The following is a 21,574-nucleotide window of genomic DNA, read 5'->3' as shown; positions in this document are numbered from 1 at the left end:
TTTATGTGCATTTGGTATTTTCCCTGCATGTATGTCTGTGTGAGGGTCTCAGATCCCCTGGAACTGTAGTTAGAGAGAGAGAGAGTTGTGAGCTGTTTTATGGGGGCTGGGAATTGAACCCAGGTCCTCTGGTAGAGCAGCTGGTGCTCTTAACTTCTGAACCATCCCCCCAGCCCTGAAGGAAGGACAACTTCTTATGAACTTAAAAGCACGATACTTTCTTCTGTTGTGGAAGAACTGTGAACTAGCGGGGGTAGGAGCGGGGTGTGGACGAAGCCCTCCCTCCCTCCGCGTCTCCGCGGCTGACAGGTGCATTCCTGACAGTAGTAGCTGCGTCTTGTTTCTGCCATAAAGCATGCTTCGCAACAGATTTCCATGCTATGTACCAACTCAGAGCTTGAGAACATTTAAAATACTGTGTTTTAAGTGTCTTCAGTCATATCAGAAAATTCTGAAACGGAAGACACACAACAGGTTGGGTTCTGCGATGGAGAGCCTGTTGTTTCTAAATAAATCATATGTTTGGGGGGAAAAAAACTCTACAGAGATTAAAAAGAGCAGTGAAAAGATACCCCGAGGGAGCTTGGTGACTCAGACTACAGACAAATAAATTACACCTTTGGTTCAAACTAACTCTATGTGTGTGTGTGTGTGCCTCTGAAAAATAGGCGAGCAAATGTAAGGAGTTAGTCAGAGTTTAATTGGCTTTAATGTATTAATCACCAGGTGGCGAAACCAGGACACAAGGCTAACAAATCTAATTGTGGGGGAAAAAAAACCCTCTAATTGGATATTTCATTTCCCAGGGAAATATTTATCTTTATTTTCTTGAGATTTCATTACAGCAATGAATAGTTCTACTTTAGCCAGACCTTCGCATCACTGGGAAGGCCAGAGCGTTCACTTTATTTTTGTATTATGAGGTTGGAAGGAACCCAGATCAACTGGGGGTGCCACAACTAAGCCACAGGGGAGACTCACAGGGCCCAGCTGGCTGTCATTCATGGTTATATGATGGAGTCCCAAGTGACCCCCCCTAAGGAAACCTCGTTTTGAAAAGGAAAGAGGTCCAGTGGGCATTTCCCATTACTTCTGAGAGTCAGGGATGGCAGTGTCCACACAATCTTGGAACCAACGTGGGCAAGAGAGTGAAGGCCTCTGACAGCCCCAGGATTCCACAGATGAGCAGTTTTTACTCCTTCTGTAGAGGAATATTCTTTTCCAGCTTCAAAAGACTTTTATTTCATTTGCATTTCTCTGGAAGAGTATACGTTTCCTAACGGATGAGGAGAGGACATAAAAAGCAACCAAGTCTCCAGGGGGTTTGACATGTACCATACACAGGCTTCTTGCAGCCTGTGGCTGTTCTGTCTTCCTTCCTTCCTGTGCCCCTTTATAGTTCCCAGGAAGCACTTGGGAAATGTGATTATGAACAGGAGCCTCAGGAATGGGCTGCAGCTCACTGGCAGGCTGCATGCTTAGCATGCTTAGGCTTTGGGCCCAACCCCCAGAACCAGAAACTACCTAGTAAAGAAAGAAAACTGAAAACCAGAGCAAACAAATTCCTTTATTTTATTTTATTTTTTTCTTCTGTGTTGCTCGTTTCTGGTAAGAACTCTGTTGGTTTGTGTCTTTGTTCCTCTGTTGTGTCTCTTTCCTCTCTGGCTCTTTTTATCTTATTTATTTTAATGAGCTGATATATAAATATTGTATACATTTATGGTGTACCATATGGTGTTTTTTTAAAAAAAGATTTACTGTTTTAATTTTTATTTATATGTATGTGTGTGTATATGTGTATGGGTGTTCCTAGAAGCCAAAAGAGAACAACAGATCCTTTGGAGCTGGAGTTACAGGTAATTGGGAACAACCTGAGGTAGATTCTGGGAACCAAAGTGGGGTCCCTTCTAGAAAGGCGGTAATTGCTCTTGACCATCAAACCATCTCTCCATCCCACCATGTGGTATTTCAGTACATGTACATATGTGTGATATTCAAATCTGGCTTACCTAACCTTTCTCCTTTTACCTTTCTCCTCTGATTCCCCATAAAGAGTCTGTTTGTCACTGATTTCAGCAATTTGATGATACAATATTCTGTTAGCTTTCTGATGCTGTGATAAAAATATCTAAGGCAATCACATTATGAAGACAGAAGGTTTATTTGGACTCACAGTTTTTGAGGTTTCTGCTTATAGTCACTTGGCTTGTTGCTGTTAGATCTGCGGTGAGGCAGTAAGCACATCACATCAGGAGTTATAGAACACAGGATCGCCTCATGTTGCCTAAGACATGAAAGAGAGAGAAAGGGACTACAAATCCAAAGAAATACCCCTCAATTTACTAATTTTCCACACTATCACCCACCTCCTAAAGGTTTCACTTCCTCTTGATAGTTCACGGGCTGATGACTCAGCTTCAGCATTGAGGGAGGGTTATGGAAGCCATAGGCGGGCCCTGCCTCTGTGATTACACTATGTATCTAAATGTGGACTCAGTGTTTTGACCTATGTATACATTCTTTTTAGAACAACTGAAACAGTATAAACTTTGAGAAATGGTCTTTGGGATTATCAAGACTATGTGAATCAAATTCAAGCCTGAATCTGCAGTAGACTTACAGGAAAGTTACTTAAATGTGCTGACAATTGAGTTGAGTTTTTTTCCCCTTAAATTAGCCTCATAGTTCCTACTTTATAGAGCAACTTTTAGACATAAATGGCCCTCAGAAGAGTGGCAAGAGAAAAGTCTGTTCTATTAGCTAAATTTCTCCACATACACGCTCCTTTTAGAAACATATGTGACCTAAGGGAGAAAGCACAGACGTGGGAAGGTGAGCATCCCAACTCTGAAGTTCACAAGGTTTATGTTGAGATGCTGTATTTAAAAAGCTGACAGTTTCTTAGGCATACAGCTGGATGGCAAAATATATTCATTTCTGAACTTAGGGGTCTACAAAATTCCCAGACACAATGAGGACAGAAATATTACCGTTCTAGTAGTCAGAAATGGTCCTTAATTCTTCAAAGGAGGAAGAGAAGGCCAGGCACAAAGGCAAGAGAATTCAAATGTTACTTTTTTTTTTCTCAAAACCTGGCTTGGAAGCCAGAGATTCATACAGAAGTGACTGTCCACCTGTCAAATGGCTGAACCAGAGACACTGTAGAATAAAGACACTGAATGGCTTAAAACATACAGCTATATCCTGTCCATCTTGTCTTGGAAGTTATGGGAGACTAGGCCTTCAAACTAAAGGGATTCATCAACAACAAGGAAGGAAGGAGATGTAGGAAACGGAGCATCCAAAACTATACAGAAGAGAGAGGCCTGGAGAAGCAGGCCAAGACCCAGCCTTTGCTTGCTCCTGGCAGAAGGACTAATGGTTTGGGAGAGGTAGACCTTAAAATGTGAAATTGATAAGTAGGTTACTTGATGTGCTTCATCCATACGTACACCACTACATTAGGCATGTTTTATAATTCTGTCAAAAACTCATGGAAGAGATAGACAAACCAAGCAAATACAAATCATTAGCTTCAAAAACTATTAGAACCAAGGGTTTGTTCCAAACTTTGCTAATCACAGCAACCAAAACACCTGAGAGAAACAACTTAAGAGAGGGGAGATTGTTTCAACTGATGGTTTCAAATGATTCTGCCCTTCATGTCAGGGAAGGTGTGGTCATGTCGACTAGACAACTGCATGGCAGACAGACAGCTGGAAGGAAATGCAGGAAGTGATAGGGCAAAATATAGTTCCCAAGAACATTGCCTCAGTGACTTACTTTCTCCAACTAGGCCCCTTCTTATCCTTTTCCACTTCCCAACAAGGCTACTATATGAATCCATGTAAAGATGAACCTCATACTTTACGTCAGAACCCCAAGGTTCCGTCAGCTCTGGAAATGCTCTCCAGACCCATCCACATGTGTGCTTCACCAATGTCCCATGGCGTTCTTTAAAATCCAGTGAGTGTGGCAACTAAGGTTAACCACCATAAAGAGGGAAAATGAAAATGAAAAAAGAAAAAGAAGCAGATTCAGTCACAGTTCCTGGATATAAAGGGAAATATAGACTATCAATGTCACCGCTATTGGGATGAATGGAGAAAAAGAACTGTGGACAAAAGCACTGTACTGATTCAAGGCACTGCAGGGCCATTTTCTGTTACAGGACATCAAGAGGTATATGTTGTTTAAAATAAACATGTGAAAAATAATGGCCATGGGCCTGAAGAGATTGCCCAGTGGTTAGGAACACGTACTTGCAAAAGGACCCAAATTCAGTTCTCAGCATCCATGGCAAGTACCTTGCATGCACCTTTAGGGGATCCAAAGTCTCTGGCCTTCTGGGCATTTGTTATACATACATACATACGTACATACATACATACATACATACATACATACATACATACATATATACATCATGGGGACAGGGAGAGAGATAAAAATAATTTAAAAGCCTTAAAAAACAACAATCTAATGACATTAGTTAAGATTATAGCTATTAATACTGGCATAGCAAAAATAATTAAAAGGTGCCGTTTTAAATCACACGATTTATAGTACTATTTGATTTTTAATGGTGCACAGGTATTTCTTTGATAGTTTATTTTAACTTCAAAGCAAATGGAAACTGTGAGATGGCTGCCTTGAGAGGAAAGACTTTTGACTTGTCAGAGTGTGAGTTTGAGGATCTAAGACGGTGCTATCTGAAGGCACCACCGCAAGGTAATGGCACAAAACATAATTAGGAAGAGAATCAAAGGCCAGCATGTCAATGCCTTACAACTAGGTCAATTTGAGATGATGACATCAGAGAGGGGTTTACACGGACAGGTTCTGGGCTGCAGATACTTTCTACTTTGTAGTATAAACATCCATTGGGAAAGAACAATAGGATCCTGTTAAAAAAAAAAAAAGAACTGAGTATGGGATCATATGCCCCATTCCCTGGGGGAAGACGGGAATCACAGCTAACTTGTAGAGATGCTAGCCCTTCCTGATGTGGGAACAAACACTCCATAGTGGCCATGTAGGTACACAGGCTCAGAGAACCTTCCTACCTCCAGTGGCCCCAAACAAGAGAACATCCTAACATGTCATCCTTCCCAGATGGCAGGTGGTGACGGACATCCCCTACTAGGTTTCAGTGGGTTAAATGATGACTTATTTCTTGCTCTTGCCATCTGACCTGCTTCTCACCGACATCATCCGAGACCTAGGATGGTTCCATAGGAAGCAATCCTGATGGGAGAGGCAAGGGCAAAAGTTGGTGATCTAATCTCTGGCTCTTACACGGTTCTACTTGGAAGTGACACAGTCTTCTGCTCACAAGTCATAAGGTCACTTAGCCTCAAGGGATGAAAAGCACGCTCTCAACACATCACCTAACCAAAGCAGAACTCAGCTACAGGAGCTCAAAGTCAGGGCAAAGGGGAGAAAACAGAAGGGACGAAGGAATGCCTAGTCCACTGCCTAAGGTGGCAAGAGGCCCTTGGTGATGGCTGGGAGTAGCCACGCTCTCATGTGAGTGTAAACAGAGCAAACAGAGCCGGAGATAGCCCAAACCAGACTCTCCTCCCAGCAACACAATGCTGTGTGAACCACTCAGCACTCGAGCATCCTGGAGAAAAGAAGACAACAGCAAAGTGAAGACATTTCAAGAGAAATGATTGTGAAATCCTGAGTATAATTGAGATAGGATTGTTGCCTCTAAGTGGGGAGCGCACGACAAATGAAAATGGGACCTTTCTTGCAGCCTGGGTTTTAAGTCTCTTGACGCCAGTACTTGTTGTAGGCGTAAATCCCCAGCATCCTGCCAAGCAGGGAGCAGCTAGCTACTAGATTTTTTTTGATTTTTGGTATTGTCCCTTCATTCTAAAGTGTGCTTGCTTTCAGCTCCAAAGACTTAAGAAAGTAACCAGGCCTCAGTGAGGGAAGGCAGAATCTGGGCAGTTGTAGAATTCTGTCTTTGAGACACGGACATTAAAGGTTCTGTGAGCTGCCTGCCAAGCAGGCTGAGTTCCCATAACTCTGTTTTCCTTCTGCACTCTGACAAGCCCTTCTCCAGTTGAAGTTCCAAGGGTGTTGTGTGCTTCACCTCAGAGTTTGAAGAGACAACAAACAAACAAACAAACAAACAATCCATCTGTTTTCCAACCAAAACAAGATATTGAGAAATAGTGTCAGTATTTCTTCAGTATAGGTTGTGGGAAACGTTAGCAGAAGATGACCTTGGGAGATGGGTGGAAAGGGCACTTTGGGGGATGCTGGCTCTGGTCCTGTCTACTGCCACCTGGGAGAAGGCCTGGCACGGGGCTGCTCATTTCTGGATCTTGATTGCTCATCTGCAATCATGTGTGGATTAGGCACATGGTCCAGCAAGGTCACATCTGCTTTTAACATTCTGGTCATTGATGACTGCAGAAGCCAAAATAAAGGCAAGCACAGAAAATGAAAGAAAAAAGGGGAAAGGAAGAGTAGAAAATGAACTCAGGGGGATCAGAGGAAGTGAGGAGAAAACCTGCCATCATATTTGTTGAGAATAAAAGTGTATGCCTTACCCCTGTGTATTCTTAATGGAGGCTTATTAAATGATGGAACTGCAGCTGAGTGGAGAGCCCTCAGCAATGGATCTCAAAATAGAAGTCTCAGTATTTATTTGGAAGACTAATTTCATTTTCCAGGGAGAATTTTCAGTCCAAAGAGTTTACATGGGCAATTAAATTCTTACCTTTCAATAAGTCTGCCTAAAAGCAGGAAAAATTGCAGCAAAGTCTTATATTTCCAAGGAGCCAGCCCTTTCTAAGCTTATGTATCCCTGAATTTGGTCCTGCCAACAGCACCTTGAAGCAATGAATACTGAAATCCCTTCTCACTGATTATACACAAGATGGATCAGAGAGGTGAGCCAAAGCAGAGATGCCAAGACTCAAGTCGAGGTCTGCTTTCATCCACAACCCACCTTCTTTCCCTGTGGTATCCTGGTCCATGTCTGTGATAACAGGGGATGAAGTAATGGCAGCGTTCACCAAGTCTGTGGCACAGCAGCACAGTCACGCCTTTGTCTATGCTATTCACAGTTCTTTTTCATCTTCTTCTTGGTCCTCTTCATCTTCTTTTCTCCCTCTTCAATCCTTCAGATCTTTTGGAATAGGTACAGATTGGATATCCCTTACCTGAAATACTTGGGAAGATGTGTTTTGTGTTTAGGATGCTCCACTTCTGATTTTCAGAATATTTGCACATACAAAACGAGGTGGAGTGAGACTCAGATATAAACACCAGCAGGAGCTGTGTGTTTCATGCGCATATTTGCAAGGTCATATGGAAGGTCATTTTATAAGAATTCTTAAGCCATCTGCATTTTTACTGTTTCGTGTCACATGATGTCAGATGTGGCTGTTTTCACCTAAGGTTCCATGTTAATTCTCAAAATGCTTTGGATTTTAGAGCACTTTGGACTTTGGAGTTTTACACTGAAGATGTGTAGCCTCTGTATTTAGTTTAAAAAAGAAAAAGCCCAGCCAATGGAGAAGAAATGAATGTGAACTCTTGTGACTTTCTTGCCTGCTTCCTCCTCAGCTGTCCTTACTTTGTTTTTTCACTCTTTCAGGGTTTCTTTATGCAAAACAAGTAAATATAAATATATATTTCTATTTTCTACTTTCTTTGGTTTCCTTTTCCTTTTGCATTTAGCTGTCTTGACATTAGTGCACACGGAGCTTGCCTACTCTCACTCCCTGAGCATTCCATCCTGAGAGTGAACCAAAGGTTTCTTCAGTTCCTTTGACATGGTCACCAGGGTGATTTCCAAGGTGTCAGCATCACAAACAATGCTGGGGTGAATATTGTCAAATACAATCCCAGGAGAGGGTTTGCTGGCCAAAGGGAGTTGATGTGAAGTGCTGATGACTACTGTCCTGGTAGGGCCGGCATTATCTTCCTGTCCTACCAAAGGAAAATGACGAAGTCTGCATCTCTGGCCACTTGCCAATAGAGCATTTTTCAAACTTTTGGAATTTTACCAATCTGATCAAGAGAAAATTGTATCCTAATATAGCTTTAATTTTTCATGTCTCTGATTATGGATGCTTATATTTCAGTCCATTTATTCTTCTGATTCTGCGAGCCACCCCATGACCCTTTGTCCACTTTGCTATTGATCTTGTGGTCTTTCTATTTTTCATCTCTGGGTGCTTTTCTCCTGCTTTGGAGAAAAGTACTTTTCTGTCTTGTGAGCCACAAATATTTCTCCCAGTTTTTTTTTTGTCTTGTGCTTTGGTTTTGTTTCCTGTGTAATCTTAAGAAGTATTTTATTTTTGGCTTTTGGATCTCGCTACAGAGTTAGAAGTGCCAATCCACTCCAAGGTTATCCCATCAATCTGAGCCCCAATAGAAAGCAGATGGTATACTTAAATTAGGACAATATAAGATGGTTTTATGTACAGGGACTGACTGCTTAGTCCCCACAAAGCTTTATTATAAGAGTATGGGTAAGTTTTGAAGGGTTCCTTAGGGATGGGAGTAGAATCAGAGCTCAACAGAGGCAACAAGGATTTCATCACCGCTAAGGCTCAAGGGATGAGGGACAGCTGAGTTACTGTAACCTAGAAGGAGACAGAGCTTGAAAGAGTAGCCTTCCAGTACAGACCTTTTCCTCTGCTGTAGGAATAGAAGCCTACAGGCATAGATCCTGGGAATAGAGGCCACACTTTCGTTTCTTTACTGTCTTGTGATGCCCATGGCTGTTTCTATGTGAGTGACTCTCCTGGCTGAGAATGAGGAGTGTGGCTCAAAGCCCTGCAGGAGTGGGGCAGCACTTTTAGCCTTTTACTTTTTTTTTTTTTTTTTTTTTTTTTTTTTTTGCCATTTAAAGCTTAGATCCTTTAGTGAGGATCTCAATGCATGATGTGTAACATGGTTTCCAGTTTACTTTTCTCTATGATGGTCACTTTCCTGTCCTGGTGCTCTTTGTAAGAGTCTATGGTCACTGATTGTATCATTTGTGGATCTGTGCTCTTCTGCTTCACTGGACTATCATCTATCAATTCAGGTGCCACGTGGTATTGGTCACCAAGGTTTTTGGGTGGGTTTTAACAACTGAGGAGAACGGAAATCTTCCTTCTTGTCTTCTTACTCTGCAGGCCAGGTTAGTTTTAGCTTTGAACTCTTAACAATCCTTCTGCTCTGGGACCATAGATGTGAGCTATCATACCAGACGCCTCCTTTCTCTTTTGTCTTAGAGTTGTCCTGGGATACACTTGCTTGACTATTTTGAAGGCATCTGCTGATTTACCGCTGAAGGTCAGAAACTTGTTGGGAAAATTTGAGACTGTTACGTCCCTAAATTTATTTACAGGAGTTGCAAATCCTTAGAAATATCCTAGATTTCTCCTTTCATGCAACAATTTGTGAGGAAACTCACAGACAATGAGAAAGGCTACCATCTGAACTAGTGGGACTATTAGCTTTCGATGCCTCTTGAGAGGAGCAGACACTGAGAAGGACACAACAGCACAATTTACAAATCAGAAGATTTCCCCAAGGAATGCCAATACTTCAGCTACCTTGGGATATATAGCAGGACCTCTCTCTCTCTCTCTCTCTCTCTCTCTCTCTCTCTCTCTCTCTCTCTCTCTCTTTCCCTCTCTCTCTTAAATCAGTTCTAAGAGTAATGACAGGTTGAGGACCTATTGAAGACTAAGTTATGGAAGAAAACAATAGTTACACACAGTCCTGCTTAGAGTCTGGTTCAAGGGAAAAATATCTGAAAAGGATGTTAATGGAACAATTGATGAAAAATGAATTTGTGTTGTCAGTTAGGTCATACTATTGTATTTAATTTACCTGAAGTTGGTCATTGTGGTGTGACTAGAGAGAGATTATCTTGTCTAACAAAATCCATGATGAAATTTTTGGGAGTAAGTCACACTGTGTTTGCTGTTAGTTTTTTTAATTGTCCAGGAAAAAACCCACAACCATGTATGCATTGAGAGGAAAGAGTTAAATTAAAGGAAGCAACACATTAATAGTTGGTAATCTGGGAGCTGGGGAAATGGTTCAGTGAGCAAGATGCTTGCTGCACAATCACAGGGAACTGCGTTTGGATCCTTGGTGCCTATACAAATCATGTGTGTGTGTGTGTGTGTGTGTGTGTGTGTGTGTGTGTGTGTGTCCTCCCTGTAGTCCAAGTAGATCAAGCAAGCTACCTCGACTAGATAGATTGGTGGGCCCTGGGTTCAAATAAGAAACCCTGCCTCAATACACAAAGTAGAGAGCAACTAAAGAAAAAACCCAAGATCACCCTCTGGCCTTCACATAGGTGTATGTACACATGCTCATGCACTCATACACATTAAGTGCACATTCAAACATGCATGCATAATGTGTACTTACCACATTACAAACACATATGCAAAAAATTAAAATAGAGAGCAAATATAGGAAGACGCCTGACATTAGCCTCTGTCCTCCACACAGGCACACATGCACGTGTGCAGCCATACACATGCAGATGCATAAACAGATAGGTAATCTGTGTGAAAACTATGGAAATTCTTGTGATTTTGGCAAGCTTAAAATTATTCAAAAGTAAGGAAAATAAAAGAAAGTTCCGGTAGATTGTGCTAAGAAAAATGTTTCAAAGAATAAACTTGTTTTTAGTCAATTCAATTTTGCTTTTGACTGTTAACCTATTGTTCAGAAAAAAATCAATTCATGCCAATAGACCTTATTTTTAATCCCCTCAATTAATCTTTGCCAGTTTAATCAAAATTCACATACATGCGTCTATATCCCCCCCCTCCCTTCCTACCCCTCTCTGCCTCCAGCAACTTCTCTCTGCAGCAAGATAATTCATCTCTCTTGGGTGCCTGTCACATATGGAACAAAGACCCGGGAAACATGTGACAGAGCTGAGCTTGCTCCCAGGAGTTGGGTTTTCCTAGGATCAGTGATCAGAGAGATGGTATTTGATCTTGGATTTTAAAGCCATTATGAAATTACCCCAACACTTTTTTGGAAAGGAGAGGGGGTGGCCATCAAGGACAACATTGGCGGCCATTGCTGCTACCATAAATAGATGCTCACGGTGTACCAGGCTGATATTGCATGACTCACATGCTCGATCTGTTTGTTCAGACAACTTTGTATGTTCTTCATCTGACATGCAGGAAGTGAGTAAAGCATTCCCTGGCAAGCAATAAGCACATCCCTTTTTGTATGCTCTGCCAGGCTCCTACTGGGCTGAACACTCACGTGCACCGTGGGAGCTGGGCTATGTATGAGGTAGTTATTTGGTTCCCAGCTACAAGTTGTGAGGAATTCCCGCTGTCCTAGGGACATAATGCTCTTTGCCTTACAGAGCATGGACCAAAGATACAGAGAACTGGTCTTCAGGTGGCAAGGAACGCCATCTCCAGGGGCCTGGAGAAGGGCTTGCTCACAAAGTGTGCATGCTCCAGGAAAGGATTCACAAACAAACCCTGTGGATGCAGAGGAAGCCACAGGAACCATGACAAAAGGAAACAGATGCTGGCCTTCAGACAAACACAGAACCTCTCTAAGAGGTGGAAACAGGAAGACTCAGCCGGAAGGCAGTGCTGCTGCAGGATGAGCCTGACCCCAGGGGCTCAGAGAAAGGGCTTCTACCTGAGCCAGCACTCTATCCTGTCGCTGAATGGAACCCTGAGTTCCAGCCCTCCTCCTGTAGTCCCCCCCTACCTTGGTGTGTGTGTGTGTGTGTGTGTGTGTGTGTGTGTGTGTGTGTTGAGAGAGGAAGGGAAGAAGGGAGGGAGAGAGAGGGGGGAGGGAGGGAGAGAACTGAAGTTCAGTTTACTAATACATGAATCAAAGATTTTTTTTCTAAGTTATTATCTCCCAGCTCTTGGCAGAGATACATAAAGGAACGGCTCATCTGGACAGCGGATGTTCAAGTGCCACTCAGCATGATTCAGCAACACAGTTGGTACGTCACCCACTTCTGGTATCTGCCTCTCCTTGTTTCTGTGTACCTGCTGTGGTTTTTGTCACCACAAAAGTGAAAGTCTCAAAGGGAATAAGAAAGCTAAATATGAGTGGGCATGGCTGAGGAGCACAGATAAAGTTCCCCAAATACCATGTTCCACAGTTACATGAGATTGTATTAATTGCAGAGCAGAGAAACTCAGAAATGAAAGTGCTTGTCAAATACGCTGGCAGGGGCCACAGGTAAGTGGGTTGCCTCGAACAGGGAAAGCTCTGCTGTGTTCGAGGTAGTAAGTGATGGCATTTTTAGTAACTCCATTCTCTTGAACTTGAGTCATTTGGCCTTGCATACTCTTTAACACAGGTGCAGCCCTCTCTCTCCTGTTTGGTCAGGCGAGCTCACAGTACGAATGTGATTTGTTCCTCCAGGAAACTCACACAGGACATTACAATTTCAATGTAATGGCACTGGGGAGTTGTAGGCTGTTTGAGGGGCTCTGGGATATAACCTTCACAGGTAGATCACTGTCCTTTCTGAGAGACCGGGCTGAGTTTCTTGAGGCTGGGTTAGCTACTTCAAGAAGAGATTGTTCTAAAGTCAGTCAGGCACTTCTGTCGCCATGATGCTTGAGTGCTCCTCTTCATGTGACTTCACGCTCCTCTATCTTGCCACCATGAGGTGAATGGGCATCTTCTCTTTGCCACGTGCAGCTATTCTGTCTTAAGTTTTCCAGCCTCCAGACAGTTGTAGCCAGGCTGTTCTCATCCAAGAGGAGAACAGGTCGAACTCTTCATGAATTTAAAGGTTTTTTGTTTTTTGTTTTGTTTTTTTGTTGTTTTGTTTGCTTGTTTGGTTTTTGGTTTTTTTGAGCCACACAGACCCAGACAGGGGCACACACTCTTGTGACTACAAGTCTAGAAGGGGCCCTGAGCTGAGTGAGCAGGGGTTTATAAAGGTAAAAACCACACGTTTGGTACCTCAAGTTGACATAGCTGGGATGGCTGTTAGCAAGCACGACAGGATGCGAGTGTTTAATAACAATAGGGCACGGTTGTGTCACCATGGTGTCTCCGTCCTATCGGAGTTACAGAAGCAGAACAATGCAGGCCAGCAAAGGTTCTAAGTCCTGCATAGACCAACTCTAGCTGTAGGTCGAGGTCAGGTCAGGGTTTAGCAAATGTGTTTTTCTCACTTCAAGCCCATGAACACCTTTGTTATGATATATAAATTACATGCCGAGCAACAAGTGTGGTTCAAGGAAGTTTATTATGGAAAACGCAAGACAGAGACCTACGATGTGGGGGTGGCATAAGAGAGAAGAGAATACAGAATGGGGAGGGAGACAGACAGAAAATCAGAGAGACAGACAGAGGGACAGGCAGAGGAGAGGGGAGGGGGAGAGAGAGAGAGAGAGAGAGAGAGAGAGAGAGAGAGAGAGAGAGAGAGAGAGAGAGAGAGAGAGGTGTGGCCTGCTGCCTTTATCTGGTGAGTAGGTAATGGGCTGCCTATATACTAACACCCTCCCACCCTACCCCCACCCTCTCACCCCTTTACACCCCCACCCCCTGCCCCCAAACCCATCACAATTTCCCCCAGTCTCAGGTATTTTGTTTTAGCAACAGAAACAACTAAGACAGCACCAAGCTCCAGTATTGTTGTGTTTTGTTTTTAATGGCTTGCCCTGGGGTAGCTAGAACAGGTTTGCTTCCACCTGTGGAGTTTGGACCAAACAAGGGCCACCTGGTGAGGGACTGTGGCAGTTTGGGTTAGAGCCCTTGTTTGGATGCAGGACGGACTCATAGGAGGATGATTTTCACTGACTTTCTCACTAGGTATGAGCTGTAGTTTGGCTTAGGGACCTTCCTTTCCAGCTGTGCTGCTTCCCTGCTTCCCCAGGAGAACTACCTGCAAACATTACCTGCTCACACAGCCCTGCTTCTGTAGAGCCTGACCCTAGATGACCCCTGACATAGCCTTGGGATTGTAAGGAGGATGTTACCAGGCGGGGCTGGAAAGAACCTTCAGAGTGGGGCTGATGTGAGGGCAAACCTTTTAAGAACCTTTTAAGGCACAGATTCTTAAACTGTGAGAAGCATGACTAAGTATGGGTTTTTTTTTTCATAAATTTGACCACAGTAAAAGACTTCTGAATGCACAGTAAGCAAAAATTAATTTAAAGCGAATTATTTAACAAAGCTGGAGTGTTTCTGGCAGCACTCACTCACGTTTGCTCCCTGTGACTACACTGTAGCCTTGGTTCTGAACACATGTGTGAGTTGCTCTCTGCATGCCCTCACACACTCAACACCAGTGGTCTCTGCCGGGAACGCCTCGGCTCAGAAACAAGACATTGTGTGTATAATATAACCACAGTGTTTTCACTATACCTACAAAGCCTTCTACTCTTATGGAAATATTGAGCTTTAATTAAAGAAAATGAAGGACTAAGCATTTTTCCTTCTGCCAATCCTCAGCACGCAGTATATCTTTGCAATGTATTGTATTAAAAAGTCTTTTCTTTCTATTGAGATAAGGGATCATGTATCCTAGGCTGGCCTCAAACTTGCTATGGAGCCAAGGATAAGCTTGAATTTCTAATTCTCCTGCCTCTGTGCCCCAAGTGCTGGGATTTCAGGTGTTTATCATCATGTTTGTTTTATGTATTACTGGGGATAGAATTCAGGGCTGCGTGGATGCTAGGCAAGCATTTCACTGACTAAGCTCCATTCTCAGCTTTACAATATTTGATTTTTAAAGATGCTACTGAATTATTAACCAGAAAGATGGCTTGTAGATAAGGGCACTTGCAGAAGACCTGGGTTAAGTTCCCAACACCTACATGGTAACTCACAAGCACGTGTAACTCCATCTCCAGAGGGTCCAATGTCCTCCTACACATATGTAGGCACACGATAAATAAATAAATAAACAAACAAACAAATAGAAAATGTTTCTTGGGGTTAGAAAAGAATTTTCAGTGATTTCTGAAATGGTTGTAAACACACTTCCATAATTTTGGACTATGTGTTTCTGCAAAACACTATTCTCGGCATTACTGAACATAAAATCAAAATGTTGACCAACTCTGAAAAATGTTGAACATTTTCTCTATCCTGCAATATTAAAAATTCAGCCAAGATTTAATCTCATTAGAAAACTTACTCTCATCTTTAATAAATGGCATAACGTATGCAGACCAAATAATTTTTAGGAATAATTTTAATACTTATTATCAGTGAATGTTTAATATGTACATCTATTTCATATACCTATGTAATTAGGATGGTATTAAATGTTGTAGGCAAATAGGGCTTGGGAAGAAAGAGTTTAAGAAACCCTGTTTTAAGGATGTACATTTACTTACTATGGATCCTTTTGTTTTCTAGTCGTCTTGTACAAATGAAGCCTGAGCAGAATGCTTGGGACAGTGATGGGGGCTTGCGCATCAGTGCAGGAGGAATGAGAAGAGCTTGTGGTAGCTTCAGCTTCTCCTCTGAATAGAATTCAGTGTCTCAGGGTCATGTTTCCAACAATATCTTCCTCCCAGCAAGAGAGAACAGTTATCTGGGTCCTCATGTAGAAACTAGGAAAGGCACGAGCAAACAAGATGGATGTGACATGTCTGGAGGCCTTTCAGATGTTTTTGATGGAGGAGATGGCACAGTGTCGGGACATTGCTGCTCCCTCTCCTGGTGATATGTTTGACAAGAAGCACATTCGGTACACATGTGGACAACCATCACCCCTGGTACACATGTGGACAAACATCACCTCCAGTACACATGTGGACAACAATAACCTTCAGTATACATATGGAAAACCATAACCTCCAGTACACATGTGGATAGTCATAACCTCCAGTACACATGTGGACAGCCATAACCTCCAGTACACATGTGGACAGTCATAACCTCCAGTACACATGTGGACAGTCATAACCTCCAGTACACATGTGGACAGCCATGACCTCCAGTACACATGTGGACAGTCATAACCTCCAGTATACATGTGGACAGTCATAACCTCCAGTACACATGTGGATAGTCATAACCTCCAGTACACATGTGGACAGTCATAACCTCCAGTACACATGTGGACAGTCATAACCTCCAGTACACATGTGGACAGTCATAACCTCCAGTACACATGTGGACAGCCATAACCTACAGTACGCATATGGACAACCATAACCTCGAGTACACATGTGTATAATCTCGAGTACACATGTGTACAGCCATAACCTCGAGTACACATGTGTACAGCCATAACCTCAAGTACACATGTGGACAGCCATCACCTACAGTACACATGTGAACAACCATCCCTTCAGTACACATGTGGAGAACCATCACCCCTGGTACACGTGTGGACAACTATAACCTACAGCACACATGTGGACAGCCATCACCTCTGGTGCACATGTAGACAACCATATTTTCTCTGTGGACTTGAGGAGTTTAGGAACCTTCAGCTCAGGAATTAGCCCCTCTCACCCTAGCCATCCACTAACCCTGTGTTTGAAGCCTGTCTTGTGTGCCATGAGCAAACAACAGGATATAGTACATCCAGCTAGGGAGCCTGACCATCATTTGAAGGATGTGGCAGAGGTAATTCGGTGGCAGTGGGCAATTACCAAATATGTGACTTACTCATCTGTGTAGAAGCCAGTTCTCAAGGCTGAGTGTGCTTGCAGATGTATGTAATCCAATTTGACCGGTTAGGACAAGCTCTGAGGCTCCGAGGTGCTCCTTCATGGCCTTCACATAGGGGCAGAGGTAGGACTCAGAAGGCAGACTCAGAGGACTTCCTTCAATATCAAGGAGACTTAGGAAGACATGGTGGAGGTAGAAGAGTGAGAGCCACTCTTCCTGAGAAGTGAGGGTGCATGAGGTGACTTCTAGCAGGAGCTCAAAGCTGCAGTGGGTTGCCAAGAGGTGCAGTGCTTTTAAGTATTAGAGGAATAAAGGTTCTTGCACTGGAGTGCTCTGGTTAAAATCAAATAAGAATTTAAAGCATCTGGAAGACAATGAGATAATACAGTTCCAGTGCATTCAAAGTGTTCAGAAGAGGAGCTGGTTCAGAAAGCAAATTGGGAACCATGATATATACACATAGATATGTATTTACACACTACTGTAATTATTACATATTATAATTTAGTAATAAATAATGATATTAGACTACAATATACTACCATACAATATGCATCTAAGATATTATAATATCAAAGCATTACATTTAATATTATTCTAATAATCTATTAATATATTTTTATTGCTAGACATTTCAAACATTATACATTAAATTAGCATGGGCATATTAGTACATCTATATATTATATATCAATATGCTATATACAATTATAATGCTTAATATATTGTCTAATGTTTCATTTTTATTAAATGAATATTAAATGTTATCAAATATTATGCATTAAGTTAATATATAAGCATATTATTGTATATGTTATTATATATCAGTATTATAAAGTTATGATTCTATATGTATAGTTCGGTGGCATTTTCTAATTTTTTATTTACTATGTCACTGGACTTTACATATTAACCTAACATATAGATATATATTACTATGTTAAGTTGTAAAGTTATATATGTGTATGTAAATTGTTAAATTGTATGTTATCATATAATATAATGGATACTGTGAATAATGTACAGCCATGTTACCACTAGTGAGGGTCTCATGGTGAATAGTCTAGATCACTGGGGAGAGAAGATCTCTTATCTGATGGCTAGTAGGTGTGCAGACATGTTGACATTGGTGGGGAAGAGGGGTGGGGCGGAATCTCAGGATCACACTGGGAGGGTCTTGGAAGGCCATGTTCTACAACAATGAGGATAGTCTCCTTGATTCACATCGTATGTTTTTTTTTTTACTCTAAGTTGGATATGATCGTTACTGTTTTGAATCAGACTATCACAGATTGGGGTCATAACGGTCCCTCATGGAAGAAGGAGAAGGAAAGCTGGTTAGGCCCATGAAGACTCTTTTCTCTCTGAGGACATGTAAATGGTTAACAATTGTCAGGAAGAGCGATGCCCCTCGGCTGTTGTTTCTGCCTGTAAGTTACCCATGCTCTTATAAGTAACCACTAAGCAGTCCCTGAAAGTTCACTGACCACCAGTCTGTTGTCCCAAGACACAACAGAAGTAAAGATAAGTTCCAAAGAAGCAGCTTCATGCCATCCTTGATCCTGTCATATCAAGAGGCTCCACTTTCAATGTCAGACCCCAAGGAAGTGCCTTCCCCAGGTGATATGGAATGTGCCTTCCTATTGTACAGGTCACATTTCCCCTGCTGTGGGGTGTGAGCAAGAAAGAGCATTTCTGAGAAAATGATGGCACATGTCACAGTGCAAGGGAAATAGAACCTTCACTGAAAAGGCTAGAAAATAACCAACTGGACATGGCCTTGAGTAGCAGGAGCCAAGGGAGCAAAGGAACATAGGGAGACTGGGCTGCAGGAGTGGAAGGTGAGGTAGGTGAGGCATGCATAGGCCAGGAGTCCCAGCACCAAGCTCAAATGCAGATAAGAGCTGCCAAGCCCAAAGGAAAGTAGTGGATGTATGGTGCCGGTGACTCAAACTGGGCGTGTCCTTGAAAGGCCTTGAGGGATGGATGGGTAGTTGGGATGAAGCCTGGTGGGATCAGGAAGCTTGGAGCAGGAGACTGATGGGCACAGTTGTGAATGGAAGGAGGGTGGTGTGTCAGAGCAGACGGTGCAGCAAGCCTGACAGGAGGGATACCAGAGAGCCAGGTTCCAGGGACAGCAAGGTTCCAGGTTCAGGGGCACGGAAGACAGTCATTATCTTAAAGGGCATGTATCCTGGGGAAGACTGGCTTTTATTTACTATGCTCACTGTTACCATTTGGAAGTTGCTTCAGCTTCTTCCCCTGGCATAAGACTCAGGAATCGCAAATTCAAACAGAGTTCTGAAAACTAAATCAAGATTTTTTGGAATTTGTCATTGATAACCATCAAATAAAGAAACCCCTGGCTTGCTAATTGCTGGTAATTGGCAAGATTATTAATTTAAATAATACATATGAGTTCTCCTCATCTTTCTCTCTCCTGTGCTCTCACCCACATGTGTACATACATGCATGCAATCTGTAAAACATGTTGAAAATTTGTTGTAAGTTGTCTTTTGAGAATCCTAGGAAGGGTTAGGGCAGTGATCAAAGCGCAGCAGGGGGCTTACTCTGATCTTCTGAATGAGTTTAAAGCTCTCTAAGTGGAAAAGTGGACTGTGGAGTTGACATACTGCATCGTTCAAAGCAGCTTGACTGTGCAAATATTTCCTACCCAGGACACAGTACCCAGCTAGATAGGCCCCGGGATCGCTCAGCTCAGAGTCTACCCTCCTGCAACTTCAGGTCCCTAAAGATGAGACATTTCATTCCTATTTCAAAGTTTCGCTCTCTATCCAGGTCTCATTCAACCAGTCCCTTAAAACTTAGCCACCCTTGACTAGCAGTCTGGTTTAAGCCCAATGGGCTATGTTCTCCCTGCTTGTTTGTGGGACAGCGTTCTCTGAAACCCCCAGATGGAGCAGACGTGCCTTGGGAGATGTCATGTCCCAGCTCTAGTCACCTCCTCCTGCATCTCCTCCCTTTTCCTTGAGGCCTTCAATGCAGTCCAGGGCAATAGGATGCACAGTGTGCTTGGTTTCTGCAGGGATATCCATGGGGCAGGCAGAGGGCTCTCCGAGCTGCTTCTATGAAGCCGAGGTGCAGCATGTGCATCGCCCTTGCCCTTTACCCTTTGGACTCTCCCAGGGTGACGTCATTTCCCTCCTTCCTGGGCCGGTGAGCTGTCATAGACTTTAGGGGAGCACAGTCTTCCTGTAATCTTCAGGAACTGGCTAATAGGTAGCTCTATCCTGGACTTCCCTGTTCTGGTCTTTTCTAGAAAGCCTAGCTGCACCTGCTCCTCCCATGGACGCAGGTTCCATTCCTAAGAAGGTCATCAGCACCACTGATTCCCAGCATCCCCTTGCTGAGCAGAGTAAGGATAACATGCAAACCTACACGGTAGCACACAAAATAGAGGCAAGAAAAGAACCCTGAAGGCCCAGAGTCTGCTCACCTGTGCGTGACGTGGGAGGAAGGGGTGGGGTTGGAGAGCCAAAGCCTGCTTCAGACATTTTCTGTCTCCTCCTTGAAAAGAAGGGATTTCGTGTACTGCTTTGCGAGATGCAGTATGCTTGTCAGTTTTCCATCTGTATCACAAACCCCTGCGGTAACAAACTTCTAAAGAGAGACGAATTATTCAGGGCTCATGTTTCTACAGGTTTTACACCATGGTTGGACCTTTGAGCCTATGATAAGGCAGCAGATCATGGCAGGAGCATGAATCAGAATGAATCACTCATTTCACAGCTGTGAAGTAAAAGAGTGTAGCAGGACATTTTCTGGGGTGCCTACTTCTATTCACCCCAGAAAGAGAGGACAACATCAGACCAGAGAACGATTCTACCCAAGCCCATCACGGGGAAGCAGTGATCTTCCAGCGATTTTTAACCATTTGAGTAACCTTGGGATGGGAGGGGCCTAATGAGCCTCCCTGGCCCCTCCGTGGGAACATTAATAAGACTAGGTCTCCTGCGGGTTTCAGGCTGGTCATCACAGCTACTCTGAGTCAAGACTGTAACAATCATGTCCAGCTTGGATGAAGGGATACTGGCTTCTCATAATGTCTCTTCGGGGTACACCCCCCCAAATAGCCTAAAGAGTTTCCACTAGGCCCTACCTCTTAAAGGCCTCACTATCTCCCAGGGGATTTCTGGTGACTAAATATTTGACACGTTGTAGCATGGGTCCACTGTAGCATCCCACGGGCTCTGAGCCTCATTCACCAGACTGAAGAGAATTTAAAGCAGTGTTTGTTTTTCCACACTGCTGCCCTTCTTAGCTAGGTTATAGAATTAGGTTATCCTCCACACCTGGACATGAAGATTCTGCCCCAGCGAGGCAGCTCCTGCACCTACTGGTTCTACACCTGAATTTTTTTTTTATTGACATACATTCACTGCATAAAATAATAGGCTCCATGAGGATGTTTTCACAGATGCAGTTTATGTACTTTGGCCTGATTAACCCTTTCGTTACCCTGTGCCGTTGTTCCTCCATCCTTCCTGATGGTTTTTTGCTCTGCTAAATTATCCTCTTTTGGGCTTTTCTGCCTTTTAAAAAAGGGTCTAGAGTCTCCATTTGACTGAAAACATGTGATTTTTGTCTTTCTGAATCTGGCTTCTTTTGCTTAACATGATGATCTCCAGACCCATGCACTTTTCCTGCAGCAGACATTATTGTGTTTTTTTGTGGCCGAATAAAATGCTATTGTGTACATATGCCACATGCTCTTCACGCACTCATCTGTGGATGGCTCGGCGCCACACTGCTTCTCTAATTTGCTCTTGTGAGTGGTACTGCAATGAACATTCTTGTGTCTCAGTGGTTAGCCAACTCAGATTCCCTCAGGTACAGAGCCAGGAGTGGCGATAGTGGGGTCATGTGGTAGTTCCGCTTTTAGTTTGTTGTTAGATTCCATATTAATTTCTACTGCACTAATTTACATTCT

General features: G+C 43.1%; 1 long non-coding RNA gene across 1 annotated transcript in view; it reads left to right on the top strand.

Annotated features, from left to right (window-relative positions):
• The window catches only part of LOC311604615, a 90,966-nt gene that overhangs the window by 18,707 nt on the left and 50,685 nt on the right, over positions 1–21,574 (top strand). The window contains exon 2 of the long non-coding RNA XR_014781579.1: positions 11,888–11,971. This is a non-coding gene — a long non-coding RNA (uncharacterized lncRNA). The remainder of the gene's footprint in view (positions 1–11,887; positions 11,972–21,574) is intronic.

The sequence above is a fragment of the Acomys minous genome (assembly GCF_964271855.1).
Source record: "Acomys minous genome assembly, chromosome: 9".
NCBI classification, from domain to species: Eukaryota; Metazoa; Chordata; class Mammalia; order Rodentia; family Muridae; genus Acomys; species Acomys minous.
This window is presented reverse-complemented; position numbering and strand designations above follow the sequence as displayed.